Source organism: Bufo gargarizans, chromosome 3 (genome assembly GCF_014858855.1).
Source record: "Bufo gargarizans isolate SCDJY-AF-19 chromosome 3, ASM1485885v1, whole genome shotgun sequence".
In the NCBI taxonomy this organism is placed as follows: Eukaryota; Metazoa; Chordata; class Amphibia; order Anura; family Bufonidae; genus Bufo; species Bufo gargarizans.
The window spans coordinates 490768454-490788835 of NC_058082.1; positions in this window are offsets into that span (position 1 = coordinate 490768454).

Genomic DNA, 20382 nt, shown 5'->3' on the forward strand with positions numbered 1-20382 from the left:
GCTGCTGGCATCAAGAAATCAAAGCCATAGGCACGAAACTTCACCACTGTAGGGGTGGGGGAGATGGAAGTTCAAAATAAAAAAGCAGAATTCTGAAAACAGGATTTTTGAGATGAAAAAGTATAAATCAAGTGGGTGTGTATTAGGGTCACAGGCCATAAGAATGACTGTGCCATTAAATCAGCACCCTTTTACAAAGCTCAGAAGGAAACACTGATAAGGGGCCACTGAATTTTCCCCAAACTTTTGAAATATAATAGAGACATATCAAAGTTGTGATTAGTGGTGGCCTGAGTGCCGAGACCACCACTGATTGCCAGAATAAGATGATAAAAGCGCTCACATATTGCACTCTGTCTCCTGGCTGCAGGAAATGGGCTCAATAGAAGTCTCTGGGCCCATCATCATTCCATCCTCTGCAGCCAGGAGTGAGAACAATATGCAAGCACTTCTATTGACTCATCTTAGAGATCTGTGGGGGTCTCAGACCTCCAGTTATCAGAACTTTTGACATATCATATGAAATCTTTTTTGAAAACCAAGTAACCCTAAAAGGCTTTATTCACACAGCTTTAATAGGGATCTTTTATGCGTGAAACTTTAATAGAGCTGCCACAGCCTATACTATATAATCTTATTCCTCAATTTTAATATCAAATTGTGGCATGTGGCAATGCATGTAGAGAAGGAAATCTATGTACATACAGCACCTTAGAGAACCTTTTAACAGCACATAGAAACTTTATGCTCCCACATGTTCCCTATATACAGCCGAAGATATGGCAATAGCCAAGTGGACACATTTTGTAACTCCCATAGCATTGAACGTGGGCTAAATAAAGGGCATAACACAGTAAGCTATGCAGTTTCAACAGCTTACATTCACTTCTATAGAGGTAACAGAAATGAAAGAACCAGCATAACAAAGCCTCCTGGGCTATTGCCGTTAGTGATGGACAAACATCTGCCGGGACAGTTCGCGAACGCGATCAAATTTTGCGGCGGGTCCTATTCATTTTAATGACAGGCGAACCTGAAAAACCTTCAGCTCATATTTGCAGCCAAGAAAAAATTACTAGAAGTGCACAAATAGTCCCACAACATGGACAGTGACATTAATTTTTTTTTTTCCAATGAGAAATATCGGCAATATAATTTTCGCATACGCGCATGCGCAAATGCACTATACAGTACCCAAATGCACTATAAAGAAAGTATATTGGTATATAACACCCCGTGTCAATCAGTTTTTTGGGGGGGCGACTGGTATATCCCACCAGTAGAAATTATTTGTTCCAATAACGTTCGTCCCTCTATATACCTGCAGTATCGCAGCAGAACCGCGCACAACTACCGCACAATACAAATGCACTATAATATACTGTCTAACATAGAAAGTATATTATAACATTGTACAAGGAAGGCAATCCATTAGAATATACATGAAGATAAAACGTAACCTTTAATAATGTTACTATGAGGGTCCATTCACACATCCGTAAGTGTTTTGCGGATCCGCAAATTGTGGATCCACAGAACACGGACACCGGCAATGTGCATTCCACAATTTGCGGGCCGCACATCGCCGGCACTATAATCAAAAATGCATAATGTTGTCTGCAATTGCGGACAAGAATAGGACATGTTCTATTTTTTGCAGAAACTGAAGCACGAAGTGTGGATCCGCAAATGCGGATGCGGACAGCACATTCCAGCCCCATTGAAAATGAATGGGTCTACACGTATTCCGTAAAATTGTGGAACAGATGTGGACCCATTTTGCAGACGTGTGAATGGAAAAGATATCCCTAAAAAAAAAAAAAAAAATATTATTATTAAAGTTAAGCAAAAAGCATAGATGTGGTAGGCAATAACAAGTGCTCGGCGGCACTAAATCAGGTGCTCGGCGGCACCAAATCAGAAACCATATGTCCTACCACAATCCGGGGGGTTCCAGTGCACATCTATGAATCCAGGAGGAAAAGCAAAAAACATCCATCCCTGGGCTAGATGATGATGTGGTATTGAAGGACAGGGTGGGCGAAGAACTGTCCCTGATATTGCCCTACAGGGGGTGCTATTTTGGCTTTGATAGCCTAACCACAGACCACCCGCCCTGATAAGAGCGACCCCGTCCAGAACCTTACCCTATAAAAAAATGGCCCTAGAAAGCCCCTAGCCCCCTGACTTCCAGGTGATCACTATAAAGATCTATGTGTTTTTGACTCATTATAAAAGTATATTATAAGTTTATCGCACCCCTCAGTGTATCACACATATAGATAGCACACCTATACCAGTCCTTGAAAGGACTTTTATGGCCCTATTAGCTAGCGTTTGGTGTCCCTAACAGCCTGTCCCTGCTCCACACAGCAACCTCTCCCTACACTGGCAAAAGACTGAATGTAAAATGGCGGCCAGATCAGGTTTATTTATAAGGTAGGGGGTATGTCCATGTGCTGAAACGTCTCAATTGGCTGTCCTGTACCAACTGATGGATGTGTCATGGGTCAATGCTCTTTACAATGTAAAAGAATATGGCGGGCGCAAATATCTCCATATATTCGCATGTTCGGCGAATCACGAACACGCAAAGTTCACCGCTAAACGACCACCGGGCGAACCGCAAGGCCATCTCTAATTGCCGTAGCCCTAAAAGCTCTAGCAGCCAAATAGAATAGTTACTCCAGCCTCAGCTTTTAATTGCTGATGCCAGATTTTAAGAATACCCCTTTAAGGCATCTCATAGATAACTAATTATTCTTACTTATACATTCTGAATAGCATTCATAAACTTAAAAATCTACAAACCGGATTCCCAAAAAGTTGGGACACTAAACAAATTGTGAATAAAAACTGCATGCAATGATATGGAGATGGCAAATGTCAATATTTTATTTGTAATAGAACGAAGATGACAGATCAAACGTTTAATCCGAGTAAATGTATCATTTTAAAGGAAAAATACGTTGATTCAAATTTTCACGGTGTCAACAAATCCCCAAAAAGTTGGGACAAGTAGCAATAAGAGGCTGGAAAAAGTAAATTCGAGCATAACGAAGAGCTGGAAGACCAATTAACACTAATTAGGTCAATTGGCAACATGATTGGGTATAAAAAGAGCTTCTCAGAGTGTCAGTCTCTCTCAGAAGCCAAGATGGGTAGAGGATCACCAATTCCCACAATGTTGCGCAGAAAGATAGTGGAGCAATATCAAAAAGGTGTTACCCAGCGAAAAATTGCAAAGACTTTGCATCAATCATCATCAACTGTGCATAACATCATCCGAAGATTCAGAGAATCTGGAACAATCTCTGTGCGTAAGGGTCAAGGCCGTAAAACTATACTGGATGCCCGTGATCTCAGGCCCTTAAACGACACTGCACCACAAACAGGAATGCTACTGTAAAGGAAATCACAGAATGGGCTCAGGAATACTTCCAGAAACCATTGTCAGTGAACACAATCCACCGTGCCATCCGCCGTTGCCAGCTGAAACTCTACAGTGCAAAGAAGAAGCCATTTCTAAGCAAGATCCACAAGCTCGGGCGTTTTCAGTGGGCCAGGGATCATTTAAAATGGAGTGTGAGAAAATGGAAGACTGTTCTGTGGTCAGACGAGTCACAATTCAAAGTTCTTTTTGGAAATCTGGGACGCCATGTCATCCGGACCAAAGAGGACAAGGACAACCCAAGTTGTTATCAACGCTCAGTTCAGAAGCCTGCATCTCTGATGGTATGGGGTTGCATGAGTGCGTGTGGCATGGGCAGCTTGCATGTCTGGAAAGGCACCATCAATGCAGAAAAATATATTCAGGTTCTAGAACAACATATGCTCCCATCCAGACGTCATCTCTTTCAGGGAAGACCCTGCATTTTTCAACAAGATAATGCCAGACCACATTCTGCATCAATCACAACATCATGGCTGCGTAGGAGAAGGATCCGGGTACTGAAATGGCCAGTCTGCAGTCCAGATCTTTCACCTATAGAGAACATTTGGCACATCATAAAGAGGAAGGTGCAACAAAGAAGGCCCAAGACGATTGAACAGTTAGAGGCCTGTATTAAACAAGAATGGGAGAGCATTCCTATTTCTAAACTTGAGAAACTGGTCTCCTAGGTCCCCAGACGTCTGAGTGTTGTAAGAAGAAGGGGAGATGCCACACAGTGGTGAATATGGCCTTGTCCCAACTTTTGGGGAATTTGTTGACACCATGAAATTCTGATTCAACATATTTTTTCCCTTAAAATGGTACATTTTCTTAGTTTAAACTTTTGTTCCGTGATTTATGTTCTATTCTGAATAAAATATTAGAAGTTGGCACCTCCACACCTTTATTCACGATTTGTATAGTGTCCCAACTTTTTTGGAATCTGGTTTGTAGTTTTGCGCAATAACATAATATACTGTATACATAATCTAAACCATAACCTGTTATTACAAGCAAGTACAACATGAAAACATAGTACGGACGAGATAAAGTGATACAAGACCAAAGAAGCACAAGATGAACAAGATAGACTCTATATATATATATATATATATATATATATATATATACATATATAAATATATGAAAAACGGACAGCACTCTAGGTAAAAGTAGTGGTGTTTATTCACCCATGTGGATGGCAACGTTTCAAACTTGAAAAAGGCTCTTGTATGAGCTGAAACGCTGCCATCCACATGGGTGAATAAACACCACTACTTTTACCTGGAGTGCTGTCCGTTTTTCATCTGCATTATATGGGGTAAGCAGCTACATCCCTGGACATAGCACCCACATTGCTTTTTCCGGTGCCGCCATTTGTTTCCTTTTTATATATATATAAATATATATAGTCTATTTATTAAAGGAGCAAATCAGCAAACCCGGCTCATTATGAATTTCACAAAAATTCATTTACCAAACCAACCTGAAGCTTTTCAGGTTTGCTTCAGACAAATACAGTAAAATAACATGCAGTCCCATTTTACTGCACATGTATCTGGGGAAAACCACGAAGGAGGAAGAAGGATGCTCATACGACACTTTAGTAATTGGGGGGGGGGGGGGGGGGAGTGCTTGCCTTGATTGGCTTGATTGGCCAATAGTTCCAGAGACAGCCTGGATCAGCCAATAAGTGGGGCAGCACACAGGGAGCTGCCAGTGCAGAATGAACAGAACATCATTCTGTGTTGAGCTGTTCATGAGGGTGTATGGGTGGATGCGACGTCTGACAAAAAATGACCATGAAGGAGAGCTATTTGACCATGAAGGAGAGTGATGGGGTGCTGCGCCAGATGATCTGGCCTCCACAGTCACCGGACCTGAACCCAATCAAGATGGTTTGGGGTGAGCTGGACCGCAGAGTGAAGGCAAAAGGGCCAAAAAGTGCTAAGCATCTCTGGGAACTCCTTCAAGACTGTTGGAAGACCATTTCAGGTGACTATCTCTTGAAGCTCATCAAGAGAATGCCAAGAGTGTGCAAAGCAGTAATCAAAGCAAAAGGTGGCTACTTTGAAGAACCTAGAATATGGCATATTTTCAGTTGTTTCACACTTTTTTGTTATGTATATAATTCCACATGTGTTAATTCATAGTTTTGATGCCTTCAGTGTGAATCTACAATTTTCATAGTCATGAAAATAACTGAAAACGCTTTGAATGAGAAGGTGTGTCCAAACTTTTGGTCTGTACTGTATATATATATATATATATATATATTTATTGAACAAAAATCTGAACACAACACTTTCGGTTTTGCTCCCATTTTGCATAAGCTGAACTCAAAGATTTGAACAATTTTCTACATACACAAAAGACCTATTACTCTCAAATATTGTTCACAAATCTGTCTAAATCTGTGTTAGTGAGCACTTCTCTTTTGCTGAGATAATCCATCCATTAGACAGCATGAATATTGCACAGGTGTGCCTTAGACTGCCCACAATAAAAGCCACTCTGAAATGTGCAGTTTGATCAAACAGTACAATGCCACAGATGTCGCAACGTTTGAGGGAGCGTGCAATTGCCATGTGGACTGCAGGAATGTCTACTAGAGTTGTTGCCCGTGCAATGAATGTTCATTTCTCTACCATAAGCCGCTTCCAAAGGCGTTTCAGAGAATTTGGCAGTACATCCAATTGGCCTCACAACCGCAGACCACGTGTAACCACACTCTTCATCCAGCATGTTCACCTCCATGATCGTCTGAGACCAGCCACCGGACAGCTGCAGCAACAATCGGTTTGCATAACCAAAGAATTTCTGCACAAACTGTCAGAAACCAACTCAGGGAAGCTCATCTGCATGCTCATCTGACCCCTTCAACATCAGTAAGGCAAAACTGTGCACATTTCAGAGTGGCCTTTTATTGTGGGCAGTCTTAGGCACACCTGTGCAATATTCATGCTGTCTAATCAGAACCTTTATATGCCACACCTGTGAGGTGGGATGGATTATCTAAACACAGATTTAGACAGATTTGTGAATAATATTGGAGAGTAATGAGTCTTTTGTGTATGTAGAAAATGTTTTAGATCTTTGAGTTCAGCTCATGCAAAATGGGAGCAAAACCGAAAGTGTTGCGTTTATATTTGAGATTAAGCCACAAGTTGAGACATAGGTACATGTTAGGGTGGGTCATTGGCCCAGCATGGAGGGTCTTGGGGTGAATGGGGATGTACTATATATATAATTTAAACAGGTACAATAGGGATTGGTGGCGAAGGTTTGAGGGACATAGGATGATCAAATGAAGGCTCTTCCATTCAACAATATCAAACTGAAATCCTAGGGATAAGGGTGGAGGACACATTGGAAAGCTCCTTTCTTAAGCAGCATGAGAACTGGACCATCCCCTGGCTAAAGTCATTTAACCAAATGATGAAGAATGGGAAGGAAACTGTATCTTTGGAAGCAGATATAAGTGTTTATAATGTGATAATTTCCAAGAACTACGAGCTATGCGGGTGTAATCTATTTATATATCATGACAAAGGTACACCAAACAGTGGGCATCTGATACTAACTGGTGGTAATATAGTCTACATACAATATTCACTGTGTTTCCCTTGTGTAACCTTCAAGTGGAAATATTGAGTCATCGGTTGACGTATGACAGGATTGGCAGAATTTTAATAATTGGCTATCTGGAAAGTTACAATTTGCATTCAATGATTCACCTTTTTAATTACCTAACTGACTGTCTTAGAAACCACAACTGCTTCAAGGCCAGTCATGTGGTATGGCATTCCTCTACACTATCTAGTTACAAGTGGATATACACTCACCTAAAGAATTATTAGGAACACCTGTTCTATTTCTCTGTTCTATTAATACGATTATCTAGTCAACCAATCACATGGCAGTTGCTTCAATGCATGTAAGGTTGTGGTCCTGATCAAGACAATCTCCTAAACTCCAAACTGAATGTCAGAATGGGAAAGAAAGGTGATTTAAGCAATTTTGAGCGTGGCATGATTGTTGGTGCCAGACGGGCCGGTCAGAGTATTTCACAATCTGCTCAGTTACTGGGATTTTCACGCACAACCATTTCTAGCGTTTACAAATAATGGTGTGAAAAGGGAAAAACATCCAGTATGCGGCAGTCCTGTGGGCGAAAATGCCTCGTTGATGCTAGAGGTCAGAGGAGAATGGGCCGACTGATTCAAGCTGATAGAAGAGCAACGTTGACTGAAATAACCTTAGTGCCAATTGGCCATCGTTTAAATGCCATGGGCTACCTGAGGATTGTTTCTGACCATGTCCATCCCTTCATGACCACCATGTACCCATCCTCTGATGGCTACTTCCAGCGGGATAATGCACCATGTCACAAAGCTCGAATCATTTCAAATTGGTTTCCTGAACATGACAATGAGTTCATTGTACTAAAATGGCCCCCACAGTCACCAGATCTCAACCCAATAGAGCATCTTTGGGATGTGGTGGAACGGGAGCTTCGTGCCCTGGATGTGCATCCCTCAAATCTCCATCAACTGCAAGATGCTATCCTATCAATATGGGCCAACATTTCTAAAGAATGCTATAAGCACCTTGTTAAATCAATAACACGTGGAATTAAGCCAGTTTTGAAGGCAAAAGGGGGTCCAACACCGTATTGGTATGGTGTTCCTAATAATTCTATAGGTGAGTGTATTTGTCACAATTGTTTAATCATTGGTCAGGGTGGATATTCTGCAACCACAATATTTAGTAGGCAGTGGCACCCTGGGTCTAAAGGGGGGTTCATAAAATAAACCATTGTAAATGAACGGTAAGCATGACATGGGATTTTTGTCCTTGATGGGGCAAACGCTATGAAATGTTATATTCAGATCAATGCATGCTATGTCCTACCTGGGTTCTCTAGAAGCTCTGTAGAATGTCCACTCCCCAGCTTCTTTAAAGGGAACCTGTCACCAGGATTTTGTGTATAAGGCTGAGGACATGGGCTGCTAGATGACCGCTAGCACATCCGCAATATCCAGTTCCCATAGCTTTGTGTGCTTTTATTGTGTAAAAAAAACGATTTGATACATATGCAAATTAACCTGAGATGAGTCCTGTCCCTGACTCATCTCACGTACAGGACTCATCTCAGGTTAATTTGCATATGTATTAAATCAGTTTTTTGACACAATAAAAGCACACAGAGCTATGGGGACTGGGTATTGTGGATGTGCTAGCGGCCATCTAGCAGCCCATGTCCTCAACCTTATACACAAAATCCTGGTGACAGGTTCCCTTTAAGCTCTACACAGTTGTCCCACTATTCAGCCAGTTCTAACACTGCACTGGAACTGGACCATAAAGCCATAACTTCTCACACTTTGGTTCGCCAAACTGCTCTGATGACCGGACTCTGACACTGGAGCAGTACTCCCCTACTTTCTGTCATGGCTGAATCTTTTTTCCCAGCCATTCTAAACTTGATCTGCTGCCGTCTGCTGTGTGATTCAGGTGCACAGGAGTTACACGTTGCAGATGTTAAAGACTTACAGTACAACATTATTATTATTTACTATTAATTCTATTATTATTCATTCCATCTTGTTGTTCATATGAAAAGGGGTCAGTCACATACATAATACAAACAATTGCAATAGGTATGAACAAGACGAGTAACAAACTGGTACAGAAGGAGAGAGGACCCTGCCTACGAAGGCTTACAATCTACATGGTATGGGAGAAGGACACAGTAGGTGAGGGTGTTTTGCTTAGTTCATACAAAAGGTAATAGTAAATAATAAAGTTACTATAAAACCTGATACAACATGCATCTAGTGTATCAAGCAAAGTACCCTCCCTGTTAGTAAGGGTGGTTCGCATTACCTTTAGGAATTCCGCTATAGAGTTCTGGTATGACAGATATATCTGTAAAGAATAAATCAAGGCAACTGGACGTACTGTAGATTTCTTGAAAACGTTTCACTCGTTCTTCCAACGAGCTTTCTCTATTCTGAGTGACTGTACAAAAATTCTGGGAATAAATATGTAACTGAATCCACATCTGGTATTTAGACCCAGCATTGGGTCAAAGGTGTTGATTCCATTATCCTAATTGGAGTCAGTAGGTGATAAAGACTTCCCAGAAAAAAGTGTCAAGACAGCATTATACGTGGCAGACAATAGATGTCTAACCCCCCCACCTCTATTCACCTCTATATATTCAATTATAACAGAGTTATAATGGAATATAGCAGAATTTTAGGATGGACGGAACCCTTTAAGAGGCATTCCGCTTTGCTCTGTCCCAATACATGTCTGTGGGCACAAATAACAGTTCCGTTTTGTTCCGTTATACTTGTCCTTTCGACAGTCCTGCATTATTTTCTCTTTTCTTTGTGAAGTTTATCCTATTGATTGATTTGCATTATCATCACTTCATTTATACATGCGTATAAGGGGTTTGTTAATGGCTACTTTTGACCAATATGTAGGTAAGATGACTATAGACACTTACTAATATAGCCTTTGTTCATTTTCTGTGCCGTTTGCTATATTTCATGTCATGTCCCTTATTTTGGCAAATCTTCTGTACAATCCACACAGAAGACATGTCCATAAGGTGACTGCTGATGGAGGGTCATGTGACCAGGCAAAGATAGCTTCAGACACAGCCTTCCTCACTCATATATGCCACATCTGCCATTTACACTTGTAAGGCTAAGAGTTTATTGCACTGTGTTTGAAAGGAAATTGGATGATATGCCTGATCACATGACCCTCTATAAGCAGCCATTTTATGGAGAGAGCCTCATTGAATACAGCACAAAAGACTTGACCAACAAGGAAGAATACCTATTGAAATGTAAAATATCAACAAAGACTATATTAATAAGTGCCATATGGTCATCTCACAAACACATTGGTCAACAATAACCAGAAAGTGGCCAACCCCTTTAAACATAATATTTTGTAATGCTTTATTTTATGTTAGTGGTTGAATTATAAATGTACTGGTTGATTGGTGAGATTATGTTGTTATATATGGAATTAAATAATGGCATTTCAGTTGGGGAATACAAATTCTTTATACCATTTTTTTAAGTCATATCCCTAGTTGACATATTGGGATTTAAATTGTGAATATTAATTACAGGGTGGAACATACAGAATTCTGCCCCAGAAAAAATTATTTGCCGAAACTTGAGTTAGGCCACATGTTCAACCTTCGGCAGTCATATCATTCTTTTACTGTATATGAGAAATGCCCTATTTGCATGTTTATAAGCAAAATAAATCCTTGTTTTTTTTTTAATTATTGTAGTTGTTCTGATATTACAGTATTGTAGGACAGTATCTCCTCTTCTCTTTTAGGCTTAATTCACATGACAGAGAAAAACGCCACTGTGACCAAAGTCTGTGGGTCTATTCACATGGCCAGTGAGTAGTGGCCATCAAAAATCCAGACATGTCCTATTTTTGGGCATCAGACAGATCTCATTGAAATTACTGGGCCTGTTTTTAACTACCGTATAGACAGGAGTGCCCCCATCTAATGCCCATTAAAAACATGTTGAAGTGCCTTTCAGGGGTTAAAATAATAATGGAAAACAACTCATCCACTTGAACACTCTGGGATCATCAAATGTTTCTAGTTCTCTACAATGCAGAGCGAATTGCAGGGAGTTCAAGTAGATTAGGTAATTTTTTTTCGCACCAAGGAAAATCAGTGCCGCAATGGGGGGGCTTATTTATGCTGGGAACGCTATTGGGGGAAGTTTTATATACAGGGGGCACTACTGGGGGGATTTAATATACAAGAGAGCACTATTGAGGGTTATTTTACATACGTCCATATTTTTTTTTTTTTGTATGAATGTAGCCTTATAGGGATTGCAGAGGTACAAAACGGAATGGTAGTATCAATGCTAATCCATGAAGCACAAAATTAATGTAGACAGTTAGAGCCTGATTACACTGGTAGTGTAATGCCTGTAGGTAGGGACAGACATGGACAGTGAGCCCTGACCTAGAACCAAATCCATTTTCTCTACCAACTTGCAGTACAAGCCCTAGTTAGCAAGACCACAACTGGTCGACAACCCCTGCGCTACTTACTGCAGAGACAGACTAACACCAAGAGACAAAATAACACAAAAACAGGGTCATACGTAAATGGATCAGAATAGGTTCAAGTAGTCTATATACCACGAGACCCAAGACAGACACAAAATCAAAATTTATTAAATTTGCTGCGGCCCCCGAATCCACAAAGGCTAAACCAGAAACTGACTTCCCTAGGGAGGACAGAGTAACAGGCAACAAAACCCTGTCATTATTTCGGGAAATATCTGTGCATCTGAGTGACCTCTCCGACCATAACTCAGATGCTGAAGTTTTCCGTATTCGGCCTAGTAGGACAGGATCACAGTAGATGTGCTGGATTGTCGCAGTACACAGCACATTCATGTTCACGTTCTTTAAGTTGTCATTCCAGTCGGATAGCCAGAGTTATGGCCTCATCTAAATACCCTGCTGTAGGGTGGCTAACTAGAATGAATTAGGCACTCTCCTGTGGGTCACCTTGCAACAGCAAAATAATGATGCCAACTTACTATGCCTCGGTACCCAAAGAATGAGGTCTCAAGCATAAATAGAGTTTGCAACTCTCTCTAAAGGTAGTAAAACCCTTGCGATCACCAGAAATACAGTCAGGAAGCTTAACATTAGTCTCCATTGGAGACTGGGTTGCAGACGCATGGGGACAGATCTGGCGGGATTCCTGCTGCTGGACCCTGTCCTTTAAATCCTGCGCCAATTGAGCAATACCCTCCATTTGTGTAGCTAAGGCTGCCATGGCGTCCATAATAGTGCAAGTACCAGTATTTTTAGGCCAGCAATAATGTAATAGGTAGGGACGGAGATGGACAGTGAGCCCTGACTTAGAACCCAGCCTGCTTTCCCTACCTACCTGCAGTACAAGCCCTAGGTAGCAAGACCGCAACTATTTGACAGCCCCTGTGCTACTTACTTGCAGAGACAAACAATCATGAAGAGAAAAAACAACACAAAAACAGGGTTGTACGTAAGTGGGCCAGAACCACATAGGCTATGATGTACCAAACGAGAGACAAGCCGGGTCTGAAGAATGAGCAATTAAATAAGTACAGGAACCAGGAACACATCTAGTGAGTCAAAGACTATAACTAGCACTGGTGTATGCCAGGAAGGGGTTTAAATAGAGCACTGAGTTCCAGGATCAGAACCTTTCCGACAATCGCCTGCTCGTCGGTGAAGAAAATCGCTGAAATTACATGTATCAATCTCTTCCACAGTATGGGGAGGAACGATCGGTAATGCTATCGCTCGTTCCCATAGAGAATAATTTTTTTCCAGCAGCAGAGGCTGTTGAGAAGGCACGATCTGCTGCCAGCAAATGAGTTTTGTGAGCACATGATCTGATTTCCCCCTGAACTCCATTGTTTTAAAATATAGTTTCTTCTGACTGATAGTAGAAGCAGCATATTACGACAATTTCTTTATATTCACAGTACAAGCTAAGGTGAAACTATTGTTATAGAAATATTATTAGTAGAATGGACCATTCGCCGACAGAGACCTCTGCACCCAGCAGCTGTGACAGGACATACACAGGAAGATATCCACTCCAATGGTTTACCCTGACACTGAGAGATATGATGACAATACACAATATATTAAATACACATCCTAATAAAATTTCCACAACACTATGCTTTAACATTTATAGGCCTCTTTTATGTATTGTTATTAACAAAGAGCTCATTGTTTCAGCGTCTGGCAGTAAATATAGTAAACTTGTCATTCTGACATTAATTATACTCTTAACTTAATGGCTGAACAAGTTCCCAAATAAAACATTTTAATTTATTGTACAAGGCAAAATCAATAAAAAAACATTCTTGGGTTTTGGTTAGTAGAACAAGAAAATATACATGGGGAGATTTATCATACTGGAGAAAAGTAGAACTAGCTTAGTTGCTTACAGCAACCAATCAGATTCCACCTTTCCTTTTCCAACATGAAAGGTGGAATCTGATTGGTTGCTATGAGCAACTAAGCTAGTTCTACTTTACACCAGTTTGATAAATCTCCCCCACAGTTTTGTTTAAGTTTAAAGTGTACCTAACCTTTTATTTTATTTCTCCTAATTCAATAGTATATGTGAAAGCAGTGAACTTTGTAATATAGTTTATTAAAGAAATTGTATTCTTTCTGTACATATTCACTGTCTTTGAATTGACAAATCAGATCCACACAGAAATCCATAAATAGCATAGATTAGCTTACAGTAGGCAGAGAGCAGACAGAGCATTTTATTATCTCACCCAAGAACTGGATGATGTTTTATCTGATAAACTTGCTCTGGGATGAGATAAATCTCTGAGTAGTAGCCTCAGCCCTGTCTGACTTTTCCCTACCCTCTGTCTGCCTCAGCAGCTGGTCTTCCTCCTCCATGAGCGAATTTCATGTTAGGAAATTCGTTCACGCTTCGTTTGGTGGTAAAAGCAGAATTGCGTTATGGATTCCGTTACCACGGACCATAACCCAACTCTATGACGGAGTGCGGGACGGGTCCGTTATGCAGGCCATAGACTTCGATTATGACGGAATGAATAACGGAATGCCTCTAAAGGCATTCTGTTATGCATTCCATCATAGAATTGCGTTATGGTCCGTGGTAACGGAATCCATAACGCAATTCTGCTTTTACCACCAAACGAAGCGTGACAGAATTTCAAAATATGAAATTCACTCATCTTTACTCTCTAAACAGTCGCTTCAGAGACAGGGGTCAGTGCAGGAGCAGAGGGGAGGGAAATAAGTACAGAAACAGGCACTTTTATTTAATCAAATATATTACAAAGTTCATTATTATTACTTAAAATATTGAATGATTAAATAATATAAAAGTTTGGGTACACTTTAGGCATTTCATTTTTATTATAGGAGCATATTGTGTATTTGGCTACAGAAGAAAGCACAGTCTTACTCCTTGACTATACAGTAAGATCTGTCTTGAGACATAAAAAGCATACATATCACTCTCTCACATGTGTCCGTGACTTATCAGATTGTTTAAACTGGATTTCTCCTTGTGCATATAGTCAGTTTTGACTTTGACCAGGGCAACTCCCTAACTGCAGCCAGTGTGATCTTCCTTCCCTGATAATGTAGAAGTTTCCCCCTCTCTCTATGCTCTGATCTCCTGTGTACACCCTCCTTGCCCACCTTACTTCATATGTACAGCTATGCAGCCAGTTATTGGCTGCAGTGGTCCCATGCGGGGATGTCATCACTAGACCAGAAAGCAGAGAGCAGCAGGGGAGCGGGCAGTATTGGTACAGGGGCAGTGGTGGATCCATGTGAAAAGTATTGCCTTATTTAATTTTTGCACTCATCTGTTTTAAACTAATTTATTTCTGTCTCGAAATCCCCCTCAACAATGAGAGGAGGGAAGAGGAGAGCAGAGAGAGCCAAGACAGTCAGAAACAGTTTTCTGTTGGATCTATGTCATAAGAAAAGGGAGAACCACCTAGATAAGGGCCTTAAAAAACTGCGCAGAAGCAACATGGCAGGAACTTTTTTAATTCAAAACTGTTGAGGAACTTGTTTAACCCCTTAGTTACCACCAATATGCCTTTTTACAGCAGTCACTAAGGGGCTGTGAAAAGGAGCCGCCCAGTCTGAGTGCTGCATGGGTCCCCTGTGCTGCGGAGAGTGGGGGCTCAGCTTTCACATGAGAGCCGCGCTCCTGCTATAACAGCTCGAACTAGGATGTTTAACCCCTTACATTCCACGGGCAATGGCACCCGCAGCATGTAAGCAGTGACAGAGGGAACAGACACCGTCTGTCTCCCATCCGCACCCCACAAATGCAATTGTGGGGTGCCAATGTGTGTAAAGGCTGGATGGGGTCTGGTATACGCCCCATTGAGTGTCTTCCAGAAGGCTGTGCCTCTCTGCGCAGCCTGCTGGTCAATGTCAGTATAGCACTGACATTAAAATGCAATGCACTATAGGGATAGTCTATTGTATTTTAAAAGCAATCAAAAGCTAAAAAAAATAGTAAAAACAAAAACAAAACATTTAATCAATGGAAAAATTTAAATAAAACCTCCCCCACATGTTCATTATCATTGCGTCTGTAATGACCCGCATCACACAAATGTAAACTATTTCTTACTGTGAACATTGTAAAAAAAAAAAAAAAAAAAGGCAAAATTGCTAATTTATTCTTAGTCACCACCAAATAAAATTAATAACAACTGATCAAAAAGCGTAATTTACCCCAAAATGATACCAATGAAAACTACAAGTTGTTCTACAAAAACAAGCTCTCACACAACTTCATAAAAGAAAAAGAAAAAAGTTATGGGCCTTTGGAAGCAGCAATGCAAAATGATTTTCTTCCTATTAAAAAAGGGGTTTTATTGTGCAAAAGTAGTAAAATGTAAAAGAATATTTTATGTATTTGGTATTGCTGTAATCGTACTGAATTAGAGAATAAAGATATCATGTTATTTATACCCAAAAATGAACGTCGTAAAATTTATAATGTAAAAACTCAGTGCCAGCAGTGCTGTTTTTTCCCATCTCTCTCCAAGAAAGAGTTAATAACAGTTAATCCGAAAGTTGTGTGTACCTCAAAATGATACCATTAAAAACTACAACTTGTCCCGTAAAAAAAATAACCCCTTATACAGCTACATAGTCACAAAAAAAAAAAAAAAAAAAGTTATAGCTCTTGGAAGGCAACGATGAAAAAGATGAAAAATGGAAGAAAAACGCTTGATCAGTAAGGCCCAAAACAGACTGGTCACTAAGGGGTTAATTTAGTAAGCAGATGAAAAATACAAAAACTGCGTGAAGTGTCTGGTTCTGCAGAAGCAAATAGTTTGTTTTCTTCGTCATCTACTACACCAGTTCATTTCAAAGCCTCCAGGTTTCTTCTGTTGTGATATGTTTAACAGTGCAGTGTTGACAGGTTACGAGTCTCATTACATTATATTTTATTACATCACGGAAGACTAGGATTATTTCTCCTCTGCTCACTCCCTGGAATTAGATGTTTGCTATTTCTTCACAAACACGCCAAGCAAAGGGGGGGAAAAAAAGTTCAAGATGATTTAGCCCCTTGAATATCGGAAGTTTTTTCCTTTTTTGCATTTTAAGTTTAATGGATTTTGTCTCTGCGGCGTTTCCTATCTGGTAAAAATGACCTGTGTTCTTAATTCTATGGGTCAGTACAATTACAACGATACCACATTTATAGAATTTTTTTGTGTGTTTGTGTTTTAATATAGAAAAAAAAACTTTGAAAAAATATAGGGGGTCATTTATCAAAGTGGTGTAAAAAAAACTGGCTAAGTTGCCCATAGCAAGCATTCAGATTCCTCCTTTCATTTTCCAAAGGAACTGTCCAAAATAAAAGGTAGAATCTGATGTGTTGCCAAAAAGAATCTTTTTGCATGTCTATGGTTCTGCAGAGAGACTTTAGAGAGATAAAAAGAAGTACTACAACCTTGCATTCCATCTGTTGCGGATGAATTGCACTGTGATCTACTTGGAATTCTGCGTTTGTTACTCTAATATGTGCTGCTACTCATATTCTGCACTTTAGTAAAGAGACACTGATTTATTTACACCAGCTGTATGGTTATTGACTCCTCCATCAGGCATGACCACTACTTTATCTATACTTCTGCCTTGCACCCTGCCAAAGCATAAAGGGCACCCCAATCACTAGAGATGAGCGAATTTAAAAAAAAATTGATTCGGTAGGTTCGATACAATTTTTTTTCTGGCGAATCACATTCAAAAACTGCTATTTCCTGGCTGCTGAGAGCCTTTATAGTGGTGTAGAACACTGTGCCTTGCAGTAACACACATAGGGAGTCTGCTGTGGTAGTGAAATAATACCGTGAGTCAGTATGACATGCAGATGACAGGCGTCGCTCTTAGAATCACTGCACACTTCACTTATTTGTGCAGTCACGGGGCCAAAACTGACCAAACAACTCAAGTAAAACAATAGCTGGTCTTAGGGAGACCAGCTACAGAAAACACTATGGAGCCTCATTTAAGAGTCTCAACATAGCAATCCAAAGTGCAAAGCTCCCTGGGAAACAGTAATATGCAAAATAACTGTGGAGCCCCAGTTATAGGTCTTCAACACAGTGAAAGCCAGAAATCCCTCAAAGGAAGGAAAACCTAGCAAAGGGGTGTTCCCATTACAGCGAGCACCAGATCCACTATATTAAGTGAGCAATAAGGCTCCACAGTGTTTTCTGTAGCTGGTCTTGCTATTGTTTTGCTTGAGTTTTCTCCAATACATTGCTCCCAGCTAACCAGAATCCTACTCCACCCTGATGAGGGGCAATACCCTGAAACAGCTGTCTGTGGATGGATAACTGGCTTGGGTCTTCCCCGTCACATCCTTAAGGCTTTTAAAAGAGCCGGACCTTGACATAAGTGCCACTTAATATGGTGGATCTGGTGATTGCTGTATTGAGGACACCCCTTTGCTCGGTTTTCCTTCCTTTGAGGGATATCTGTCTTTCACTGTGTTGAAGACCCATAACTGGGTCTCAACAGTTATTTTGAAAATAACTAAAGTGTGAACTCAGCCTTACAGGTCAATGTTAGGCTGGTTTCACACGGGCGTTGTGGATTAGGTCCGGATGCGTTCAGGATGCGTTTAGTGAAACTCGCACTATTTTGCAAGCAAGTTCAGTCAGTTTTGTCTGCGATTGCGTTTAGTTGTTCAGTTTTTTCCGTGCGGGTGCAATGCGTTTTGATGCGTTTTTCACGCGCGTGATAAAAAAACTGAAGGTTTACAAACAACATCTCTTAGCAACCATCAGTAAAAATCGCATCACACCCGCACTTTCTTGCGGATGCAATGCGTTTTTCACGCAGCCCCATTCACTTCTATGGGGCCAGGGCTGCGTGAAAAACGCAGAATATAGAACATGCTGCGATTTTCACGCAACGCAGAACTGATGCGTGAAAAACAACGCTCATGTACACAGACCCATTGAAATAAATGGGTCAGGATTCAGTGCGGGTGCTATGCGTTCATGTCACGCATTGCACCCACGCGGAAAACTCGTGTGAAAGGGGCCTTAGCGTTAAGAAGAAGCGCACTCCTTTTACACCTTTGGCAGTTGATTCCAAATAGATGCCTACAGAATGCTCTATTAAATGCTTAAGTAGAGCCCCCCAACAAAGTGGAGAGGATGTCAGCAGCAAGTTTGTGTTGACATCACTGATTATTTTGCTCTTCCTCTGATCCATCAGAACAATAACCCCCAAAAAACGGATTCTGTCTGTGGAGCATCCACCTTCACTCGGTCAGCATTTGTTCAGTAATCAATCAGTATTGCTAAAGCAAAAAAAAAACAGGAGTGGATCTAAAACAGAGATGACACATGAATGGAATATTTGCATGTCTTCTGTGTTTTGTACCCACTCCTGCTTTTGACTACTAAATCATAAGCCAATTCTGATGCAAAATAGAGACCATGTCATGCAGGCCTTACAGCTGTTACATAGACAGATCCGTTGTGCGTCTCATTTTTCCTTCCTACTGACAGATGAGAAGGGTCAAATAAATGATGATGTTAGCCAGGCCGAAATGCAAAATAGCGGCCCAGTCATGAAGTGGGGAGGGTGGAAACTGCATGAGGAGACCACAGAGTGGCACAATGACAGTCTGGAGGTGGCGGCAGCAGCATCAGGAGGAGGCCACAGAGTGGCACAATGACAGTGTGGAGGTGGCGGCAGCATCATCAGGAGGCCACAGAGTGGCACAATGACAGTGTGGAGGTGGCAGCAGCAGCATCATCAGGAGACCACAGAGTGGCACAATGACAGAGTGCAGAATTGGCAGAAGTAGCATCAGGAACAGGCCACAGGATGGCACAATGACAGTGTGGTGGTGGCAGCAGCATCAAGAGGCTCTAGAGTGGCAAGGTGACATAGTGTTGAGGTGACAGCAGCATCAGGAGACCACAGAGTGGCAAGGTGACATAGTGTGGAGGTGGCAGCAGCATCAAGAGACTACAGAGGGACCCGGTGACAGAGTGGGGAGGTGGATGGAAATACCAGTACCAGCTAAAGATGGTGGGTGAAAGAAAAAGCACTTGAAATCATATGTGTGGCATCAGGTAGGTGGCAGCATCAGAATAGTAGCTGAAGCTGGTAGCCTGAAGAAACCAGTCTTTTTTGTCAAAGTGTTGGTGTGGCACCATGGATGATCTAGTCTGATGCATCAGGCATTGGTGGGTGGAAATCCTGGCTGATCCACGCCTGATTCATCTTGACAAAGGTCGGTCTCTCCACATTTTGGGTGGACAGGCGAGTTCTTCTTGGGGTAACTATGGCCCCCGTCGCACTAAACACCCGCTCTGATGCCACACTACTGGCAGAGCAGGACAGCTTTTTCAGAGCAAACTGTGCCAGTTGTGGCCACAAATCCAGTTTGGTTGCTCAGTAGTCCAGTGGATTTTCAATGTGGGGTGGCAGGGTGCTGTCCAAGTATGCCACCACCTGCTGGTTCAAGTCCTGCTCCAGGACTAGCTGCTACTGCTGAAAAGTTTCACTAGGCGGGTGAAGAAAGCTGGATGTCTCTATAGTAGTTCAGTTTGTCCTCCCTCTCAGCGGGTGTAAAAAAGGCCCCCATTTTGGACCAGTAGCGAGGATCCAACAAGGTGGAGAGCCAGAAGTCATCTTTCTGCTGAATGGTACCAATTAGGCTGTCACTACACAAGCAAGTGAGCATGCATCAGGCCATTTGTGCAAGTGACTCGGAGGGACTCCCTGCCTCAATCTCAACTGCATACTGCCATGGTATGTCTGTGTCCTTTGCCTTGTCTTCCTCTTCGCCCTGTAGCTCCTCTGGC